General features: G+C 43.0%; 1 pseudogene; it reads left to right on the forward strand.

The window, feature by feature from the left end:
* The first annotated feature begins 3,729 nt into the window (after window positions 1-3,729).
* On the forward strand, window positions 3,730-7,393 carry LOC120237070 (annotated as a pseudogene).
* Window positions 7,394-10,314: the final 2,921 nt, after the last annotated feature.

Genomic DNA, 10,314 nt, shown 5'->3' on the forward strand with positions numbered 1-10,314 from the left:
TGTAACATGTACTTATGGGTATCTAATCAATGTGTATGCATATAGAACATTTTTTAAATGACAAAATGGATTTGGTCTCCAAATACAAGGATTTATTAAGTTTTGGCCAAAGGAAAAGATACTAGTTAATAATTGTTGAGCCCATACTCTGTGCCAAACACTTTGCTATGGCTTAATAACTCTTGTGGTAGAAACATCACTGACTTCATTTCACATGTGAGGACCCTGAAGCTACATACATAAGTAACAAAGTAGGATTTTAACCCCAGACTAATAGATTCCAAAGTCTGCTATTATCACACTACCTCATATAATCCAAATTTTCATCTTGACCAGACATTTTTTTATTCTACTTTTTAAAAATGTTCTCACAAATATTTTCAATTCACTTAAAGTAAATTCAAGTCAGTTGAAACCACCAAGAAAATGACTAGATATACTTCATAGTCACTTATTTTTACATTAATGTGATATTGCAGATGTGTGTGGGAGGTCAAGTCAGATGAGGCACTGAAATGAAGATATCTGGTCATCTGAGGTCATTCCTGCGTTCATTCTCTCACTTTTGTTTTTTCTCCATCTTTCTCTCCATCCTTCCATCCCATAGTGGAGCTCCTCTCATTTTTTTTTAAGTACCACATGAGGTAGGCACTGGAATAAAGAGATGAAAAGAATTGTACTTCAATCCCAAAGAAATTTCAGGTGCATGGGTAAAGAAAGACATATAAAGTAAGCAATTTAAGTATAATGTACTGCTGTGGAAGGAAGTATGAGGCAGAGGGGGATCTTGGGAAAAGGTGTGCACTTGGAGCAGTCAGAAAAGGGTATTTGAGGTCACCTCTGAAGGAGGGATAGAGATAAATGGAAGACATTCTGCTTAAATAACAAAGTGGGGTTGGACGAGCCTGAACTCCTACATCCGTGACTCACACATCAGTGATCCACACTGTAACCTGAGGCTAACTGCTTTGCTTACCTTTCTTCATTCCAGCCCACATCCAGATGTCAGCTGCCAATGTGTGTCTTTTCCAAGTTCAAGGCAATCTTTACACTCTACCCTTGGGGACTTTTCATTTTTAAAGGCAGACTGGAACATACCCAGGAGATAAAGAAAACCCTAATCCTAGAATATGCCAAGACTCTCCAAATTCATGGGAACACCCATGCCAACAAATGTGGTAGTGGTGGGGAAGGGGAGAACTTTAGAGCTGTGTAGTCATTCTCAAGTGAGGTCCGAGGACAGCCTGACTCTAAACACATAAGGGGTGCTTACTAAAAATGAAGTGTTCTGGCCCTACATGCCACTGAGGCAAAATCCTTGACCCAGGGATCTTCATTTAAACTCTGTAGGTAGCCTGATGCTCTAAAGCCTTCCTGACCTATAGCATTCTGGATCTTTGGGTGCAATGTTTCCCCAGAGCTAGTATAAGAAGACATTGAAACTGCTCATGGCCATCATGCTTATTCATTTACAAAAGAAAAAAAAGGGGGGCCATGAATCTCATTAGGTACAAAGTATTGTGCTAGGTGCTGTGGCATGACCCTTCCCTCAGGGAGTTTGTATCAGGGAGCAGACACCAAGGCAGAGTCAGGAGTCTAAGGGATCTGTTGGGGGTAATGCCTATCCCTATGATAAGGGGAAAGGAGCTGGACCCAGCAGCCCTTTTGACCAGAGTGCAGGTCTGAGACCACCCTGACCAGCCCATCAGGGCCTCCAGCTCATCTATTTCCTCTAGAGGAGCATCTGGTTGAACAAAGGGGACCGGGCCCCAGGGGCCCTGCCATGCATGCTCACTCACTGACTGGAGCTACTGGGAGATGGTGTGTCCTTGCCTCAAACATTGTGCCAAACCCCAAAGTTGCTGCAGCCGAGGCTGTGGCCTGACTATATTCCTTGTGACAGTTCTGTCTTGAAGAGACTTTGGGGGGGCACCTCCACAGCCGCCCCAGAGTCTCTTCTCTAAATGGCTAAAGATCCAAGGCTCATCAATGGAGCACCAGGAAGATGAGATGTGGCAATAATGGTGGAGTCGGGCCCATCTCTCCAGAGCCTGCCAGGCTTCAGCTGGAATCCCGGGTGTTTCACTTAGTGCGTAATGTCAGGTAGGTGACCTAACCCTCCATGACTGTCTCCATGTTGGTCAGAGTGGGATGGTATATATAACAAGGCATTTGGGGCTGGCTAATGGCAGTATAGACAACATCTTTCTTGTTTCCTAATAATGCATACATATACACACCCACACACTCATACACACACACTGCAATCTGCTTCTTCATTTGCATGCAAGTTTCATTTTCTAACAGAGAAGAGAAACCAGAAAACAGAAAAGGCAACCATCAAGTAACAGTACGATGCCTGCTGCTGAGCTGGTCCAGACTGGATTTGCATCTCCTATAATTGGCACGGGGCAGTGGTTTTGTGTGCATGGCTAGATTCATGACATGGTATTTACAGAAAATGGTAACATCCGTAGACCACACTGGGATTGATGAAGTAAGACTGCTCAAGGTTGGTGCTGGGGCTCTCGTCACCCAGTCCCCATCGGGCTGTTCCAGGAGCCAAAGGAATCAATATGCCACGTAATGTGCTGTGGTTGAGAAGCTCTATCATTATCTCATGGATCTCCTCAGGAGAATTTAGGAGCCTCTGGCCACATGGAGAACTGCTAAAGGGCCAACTTGACACTGAGGGAGACGAGACGTTCTCTCTTTTCATCAAACTTAGAAATGTTTGGGCACCCTGAGGACTAGAATGTTTGGTAGCATCTGCAGATGGAATGTTGGATGTAGCTGTTGTCATTTTCATGGTGTGCAGTGACATCTGTGATGAAGAAAAAGAACAGAATTCATCAAATGAGAAATATATATTTGGTCTTCAACCACAGTCCCTGGCTCACAGCAACAAAAATCCTTGGAATTTCCAGAGTGATAAGAGCAGTAAGAGCATCTTTTGTAATAATATTTGGTCTTTTGTCCTTAATTCATGAAATCACTTCAGACAGTAGAGGTGAAATGAATGTCTTGTTATTCATAAGAAGCCCCTTTCAACCACCTTGGGTTTATGTTAATGAGGTAACTTTTGGAAAGCACCTGGTGGTGGTGGGGGGGGAGGGTTGGTTACCAAGGCAACCAACCAAGACTAAGGGTTGGAACCATTTCAGCCCCCCTTTGGCACACCCCATCCCCCTCTTGAGGAGGTGAGAAGGGATGAAAATCGAGTTCAATCAACAATGGCCAAAAATTTAATTCATTATGCCAGTGTAACGAGGCCTCCATAAAGACCCAAAGGCCGGGGAGCAGAGAGCTTCAGGATAGGTGAACATGAGGGATTCAGGGAAGTGGCACACCCGGAGAGACCATCGAAGCTCTGTGCCCTCTGCTCATACCTTGCCCATGCGTCTTTTCATCTGGCTAATGATTTGTATCCTTTAGAACCCTTTGCGATAAATCGGTAATATAATGAGTAAATGGGTTTCCTGAGTTCTTTGAGCTGCTCTAACAAATGAATCAAACCCAAGGAGGGGGCACTGAGAACCTCTGACTTACAGCTGGTCAGTCAGAAGTACAGGTAACAACCTGAGCTTGCAACTGGTGTCTGAAGTGCAGGCTGATCTTGCAGAACTGAGCCCTTTACCTGTGGGATCTGACGCTATCTCTGGGGGTAGAGAGTGTCAGAACTGACTTCCATTGTAGGACGCCTGAGTCTAAGAAGTGCTTGTTGGTGGTATGGGGAAGCCTCCTTCTTCAGAAGTTGACCATCAGAAACTGTTTAATGAGGTACCCCTTGGGAGACACCCAGAAAAATAATTGAGGGTCACATAGAAGGAGTCATTGGAAAGAACTTTTAAGCCAAGAAAGTGAAACCCTGGGTCCCAGGAAAACAACTTCTCAGAGTAGTTGAGAACATGAAACAACGTAAGTCGTGCAGAGTCTGGCACACATTAAGTGCTCTGTAAGCAGTAAGTGGGATTATATATGTGTGTGTGTGTGTGTGTGTGTGTGTGTGTGTGTCAAGTCTTCTATTAGTTAAGTGTCTTTGGCTGTAAGTAACAGAAAATAACTTGAACATGCCTAAACCAACAACCGTGTGCTTGTGAGTGCATGTGTGAATGTGTGTCTGTGGTACTTATACAAAAAAAATAGAGTTGCCTCACAGGACCTGGGGACAAGAATTTACTTGGCTGTCAAGAGGGACTGGAACCAAACACTGAAACACCATTAAACTCAAACAACTTCAATAAGTGAATGTGTCTACAGACCGACTTGCTCTGCCTCTCAGTCCACTTACTGTGCAAAAATGGCTTCCCTTCCTCCAGTCCAGGTGAAGAATTTCTTTTTTTTTTTAATAATTTTTTTCCTATTTTTGTTTATTTATTTTTGAGAGAAAGAGAACACGCACAAGCAGGGGAGGGACAGAGAGAGAAGGAGACATAGAACCCGAAGCAGGCTCCAGGCTCTGAGCTGTCAGCACAGAGCCCGATGTGGAGCTTGAACTCATGAACTGTGAGATCATGACCTGAGCTGAAGTCGAAGTCCAACGCTCAACTGACTGAGCCACCCAGATGCCCCTAAAGAATTTCTTAATGCAAACTCCCCCTGAGTATCTGATTGGTCTAATTTTGTTAAGGTGTCAAAATATCCTTCCAAGAAACTTTGGTCTGGAGTGTGGGACCCGATATCATAAAGAGAGGCCAGTGGGGTCCCTCCTAGGATAGAGGTGAGGAGATGCCCAGTGTCTCTCTGTAGCTCTGGTCTGATGGACGTCTCGGCAGAGAAAAGAGAATGTGGTCACTTTAGGATAACTTGAGGAAGGTTTAATAAAGGGACTCTTTACAAAGTCATGACAGGGTGTAGGGAATAGAGCCCAGTAGTACCCAAGCCAGGATGTTTGCACACCTACACCCACTCAGAAGAGGGGAAGGAAACCCAAAGGCCAAAATGTGGTGTGTAATTCTTGTGTGGGCTGCAACAGTCCTGGATGACCCTGCAAGAAGGGAGCCTGGGAAATAAATTCCTTCACTACATGCACCTCTTTTCCTTGGGTCTTTTACAGGTGACCCCACTGCCCAAACCAAAAGGTAAGGAAGATCCTCAACACTAGTCTTGGAGGAGAAGAAAGGTGGAGAGTGTGTCTTGCAGGCAGAGGGATATATCTGGCGTTGACACTTTTTACAGTATTCAGTGACAGCAAAGAAAATCACTCTAATTTTTTAATAAGTTTTTATGTTTATTTGTTTTTGATAGAGGAAGAGTGACTACAAGCAGGGGAGGGTAGAAAGAGAGGGACACTCAGAATCTGAACACAGGCTCCAGGCTCCGAGCTGTCAGCACAGGTTCAGACGTAGGACTTGAACCAACAAACTGTGAGATCATGACCTGAGCTGAAGTCGGCCGCTTAACCGACTGAGCCACCCAGGCACCCCACTCTACCTAATCTTTAATGGCTCCCTTTAGAAAGCAAATCAGTGAGTTTAGAGCACCGCACTATCATCAGGGCCAGACAGCTGTAATTTCCACTTCAATCAAAACAGGCTGTTTGGGCACTATGGTGGCTCAGTCAGTTAAGTGTCCATCTTTTGATTTTGGCATAGGTCGTGATCTTGCGGTTTGTGAGTTCAAGCCCCACATCGGGCTCTGCACTGACAGTGCACCCTGCTTGAGATTTTCTCTCTCTCTCTCTCTCTCTCTCTCTCTTTCTGTCCAACACCCCTCTCAAAATAAATAAATAAACAACAACAACAACAAAAAAATAGGCTAACCATTCTACTTACTGCAAACCCCTACCCCTGGCCCCCACCCTTTCACTTCACCCCACTTATCCATCAAATTCAAATCCATCAAATTCTAAGGCCTTCCATCTAACACTCTCTCCCTTCTCTGATTCCTTTAAACTTTGTATAGTTTGGCACTGACTCATTCCCTAATTTCCATTATACTTTTTATGCAAACTCATGTTCATTCATTTCTGTATCCTTATGGAGGTCATTGCCCATAGAAGACACTCAAGAATGTCAGGTAAGTTCTTGAAAGAGGTATGAAGAGTTTGGCAAATCTCATTTTTCTAGGGCGGTGCCCCTTTTAAGATTGCTTAATGGATCCTCTGCATTTGAAACTTGGAAATGCACGGTTCAACAAGTTAGAACATTTGTGGAGGGGTTTATGTTTACCTCACAACGCTGGCACAGCTCAGCTGTTGCCTTTGGGTTACTTTTGAAGAACTTTTATTTACATTTTAAATATTGCTGAGAAAGGGTTGGTATTAACTAACATAGAAATGAATCACTCTCCGATTTCTTATAAAGAGATGAGAGGTGGGATTAAAATTATTAAAACCCATGTGAACTGCATCTGAAGATGGTTTTAACTTAAAAGTCAAGCCACCCAAGACAAAACTGAAAGTGAGTATAAAAATATTCTATTTTACACCTTTTAACCTTGGTCCACTAATTCATTTAGGGTCTGGAAACAGCCCAACTTCCCAGGTGGAACATTAGAATCAGACAGTACTTCACCCTTTCCAATCTCATAATCGTGACTCACATCTTTATGCTTAGAGACCCTTCCCTGAATGTGTAGTTACTGCTTAAGGCCACCCTGTTAAAATAGAAGCCCTTAGCCTTTCTTGTTCACCCTGCCATCCTTCTACCCTGTTCCTTCTGCTTTGAATTAGTTAGAATCGATTATCTATACTCTTTCCTGCTCCCGCATGCAATCAAACACCACACCACATTTCTCCCGCCTGCTTCCAAAGTGTTGAATTTTCTTGACCCCAGGGCTCTAGCATCCCCAAGTTGGAACTACTTCATATTGAAACCACAAGTCAAGTAGGAGTTCAATGATGGGGTGATATTTGGTACGTTTTGTGAGAAGGATTAAATAAGATGACACACTTTTTCCTGGTCCCCCACCCCCCAAGTCATACTCCGGTGGAAGCTTGGGTGCACTCAAGTTTTGGCTCCAGCCTAAGTCACCTGCCACAGCAGAGGGCGGCATTGCTGCTGAAGGTGTAATGGCCATTCATTCTGCTTTCTGAGAAGTGCTGAAGACCACCCTCCTCCACGATGGCCTAGCACGTGCCATTTGCAAAGCTGCCAAATCCTTAGGCAAGCACCAAGCCCATTTCAGCACGTGTGCGTCCAACTGTGATGAGCCTATATTTGTGTCAAGTTGGTGGAGGCCCTTTGTGCTGAACACCAAAGCAAGCTAATTAAGGTCAATGACACCAAAACATTAGGGGAATGGATGGGCCTCTGTCAAACTGACAAAGAGGGAAAACCAGTCGTGTGGTGGCTGAGGACGATGGCAAGGAGTCTCAGGCCAATGATGTCACCGAGGAATACTTCAAATGCAAGAAATGAACAAATAAAAAACTTGGTTCTTGTTCCTCAAATAAATAAATAAAAATGAAAACAAATGATGCACATAACCAGCAGCCCCTGAGGGTACATGGTAAATACAAAATAAACATTAGCTCTGTAGTTCTACAAATAATGAGAAGTATGGCCTCCCTCCCCAGGATTATTCATGGTGGAGGCCAGACAGAAAACTGGCGTGGCAAGCAGTAGGCACTGGGATCACGTAACACCTCCTCTCCATACTTCTGGGCAGGACTGGTTTGGTTGGTGAGTAAGCAAATTTGGAAAAGAACAACCTTGGACTCAGTGAGCTCATGTTCTTTCGCATCACCGGTGATAACATCTAAAAAACAATACTCCCCTCCTACATAGCCCCACAAAAACACTTAGGTATTTTCTCACTGACAGATTTCATCTCTCTCTCAGGGTTCTAGGTTCTTAAACTTTTAAGGTCAACCTTCTGCTACAGTCCTAAACTCCCCATAGGCAGCCCTATGGAGAGGTAAACAGTGCTATAATACACGGAGAGACAGGTTAGCTGGGAGACCACCCTTCTGGCCTTGGTCACCAGTCTTCCTAGAAAAATACCAGACAACTACAGAAGAATCTAATCCTGAATCCCAAGCTTGTAAGACATTTTGTTACTTCTCTTTGAATTCTCCATTCCCCTTCAAGTATACCACTGATCTTCTCTCCCCTCTCCCCAAGCCCTGAAGTCCTGCAGTGAATTATGATACAATAAATACCACCAAATATGCTGCGATAATACTCTTGGCATACACTTTCCCATTCAGTCCTCATATTAACTCGGTGATGTAGGCACTAACATTGTTCCTATTTTACAAGTGAGCTACTGAGATTCAGGGAAGTTAATTGTTTGTCAAATCACTGGCAAATGGTGGAGCCAGAAACTTAAACCCATCTTTGAATTCAAAGCTAATACATTTTTTAAAAAATGTTTACTTCTTTATTTTGATAGAGACAGAGGGAGCATGAGTGGGGTAGGAGCAGAGAGAGGAAGAGAAAGAACCCCAAGCATGCTCTACACTCAGTGCAGAGCTTGACGTGGGATTCGATCTCATGATCAAGAGGCGAAATTGAGAGTCACCCGCTTAACCAACTGAGCCACCCAGGCACTCCTCAAAGGTAGTGTTTTTGATCTCTGTGCCTGACACTTCCTGGGATCTTCCTCCACCCTAACCTTCATTGTCACCTGGCCGGTTTGGATGATGTTTTTGGCTGTACTCATTTAAGTATATGTTTATGTCTTTTAGTCTATGTTCATATTTAATTCAGTTAAATACTGTACTGGGCTCTGTAACGGACACAAAGAATTCTGCTCTTAGTTTTCCTTAAAACCTAACCTATTTTACCCAAGTGAGGTGGGTGTCCATTTGAATCGTAAATCCTGGCCTTATTTCCTTCTCCACACAAAATTAGTGACATGTTAGCAAACACTGGACAAGAGACATTAATCCCTTGGTTCTGTTGACTACTAACTCCCTGAAAAGCCCACCAGAATAACCTGTTGGTCAAACAAATCTGAGTTCATTGCTTATCGCAATAAAGGAGAGTTCCATCTTGAAAAAATTTTAGCGCATCTCAGAAGAAGGACTTCAAGGATGAATATTTTTAAGGTTTAGGCAGTCTGCTTTAAGGTGGGATTTAATAAGTCTGTGACATAATAGGCTAAGACTGGTGAATTCAGCAAGGCTTGGGTTTTGAAGTAATTCTCAATAAGTAAACAACACTCTGATTAAAAAATCTGGCTTTCACAGTCAAACAATCTATTCTTCAGAAAAATGAATTTTCAGGATGTTCTCAAAACAAATACTTTTCCACTTTATCTACTTGGGCAAGAATGTCCCATAATAGAAGGTTATGCTAAGGTGGCCAGTCCTATTTCATGTAGTTGCAAGCAGCTTTTGCTTAATCCTTTATGTCTCTTATCTGTAAATAGAGATGATTATAACACTTACCTCATAGAGTTATTATGAGGTTTAATGAATTAATGGACGCAAAGGACTTAGAAGGGTGCCTGGCACACAGAAGGTGCTATGTATGTATTTGTTATCATCCTTACAACCTAGTACATTTTAATTAGCCTTGCCTTTGCCAGACTGAGGAAGAATTTCAATCTAAATGGATTTTTGAGGATTTTTTCTCTAATAAAGTCAGGTTTGTAGCAATGGGAGTCATGCAACAACTCCACATTACTTTGATTTTTAAGTCATTCTGAATAAGCTAAATTCACAAAATTACTTATATTGCCCTAGCTTCTCTCTCTCTTGAATTCCAGTTGTGTATTTCGTAGTTTCCCAGAGTGTAACTACTCATCTTTCCCACTCTAACCAGACAGAATACAACTGACCCTTGAACAGTGCTGGTTTGAACTCCACGGTCTACTTATACACAGATTTTTAAAAATAAATACTGTACAGTTTTGTAAATGTATTTTCTCTTCCTAATGCTTATCTTGTTTTTAGCTTACTTTCTCATAAATGCGGTATGTAATACATACCACCTACAAAATATGTGTTCATTTTAGATGTTTATATTGGGAGGGATTCTGGTCAATAGCAGGCTATTAGGAGTTAAATTTGGGGGAGTCAAAGTTATACATGGTTTTTCAACTGTGCAGAGGTGTCAGTGCCCCAGACCCCCATATTGTTCAAGAGTCAACTGAAGGGGCACCTGGGTGGCTCAGTTGGTTAAGCGTCCAACTTCGGCTCAGGTCATGATCTCACAATTTGTGAGTTCGAGCCCCGCACTGGGCTCTGTGCTGACAGCTTGGAGCCTGGAGCCTGCTTTGGATTCTGTGTCTCCCTCTCTCTCTCTGCCCCTCCCCTGCTCACAGTTTGTGTGTCTCTCTCTCAAAAATAAATAAACATTAAAATTTATTTTTTCTTAAAAAGAGTCAACTGTAATCTCTGATTTCTTCTCCATCCTCCAACCC

This window comes from Hyaena hyaena, unplaced genomic scaffold (genome assembly GCF_003009895.1).
Source record: "Hyaena hyaena isolate Hyena2069 unplaced genomic scaffold, ASM300989v1 scaffold_170, whole genome shotgun sequence".
Taxonomy (NCBI): domain Eukaryota; kingdom Metazoa; phylum Chordata; class Mammalia; order Carnivora; family Hyaenidae; genus Hyaena; species Hyaena hyaena.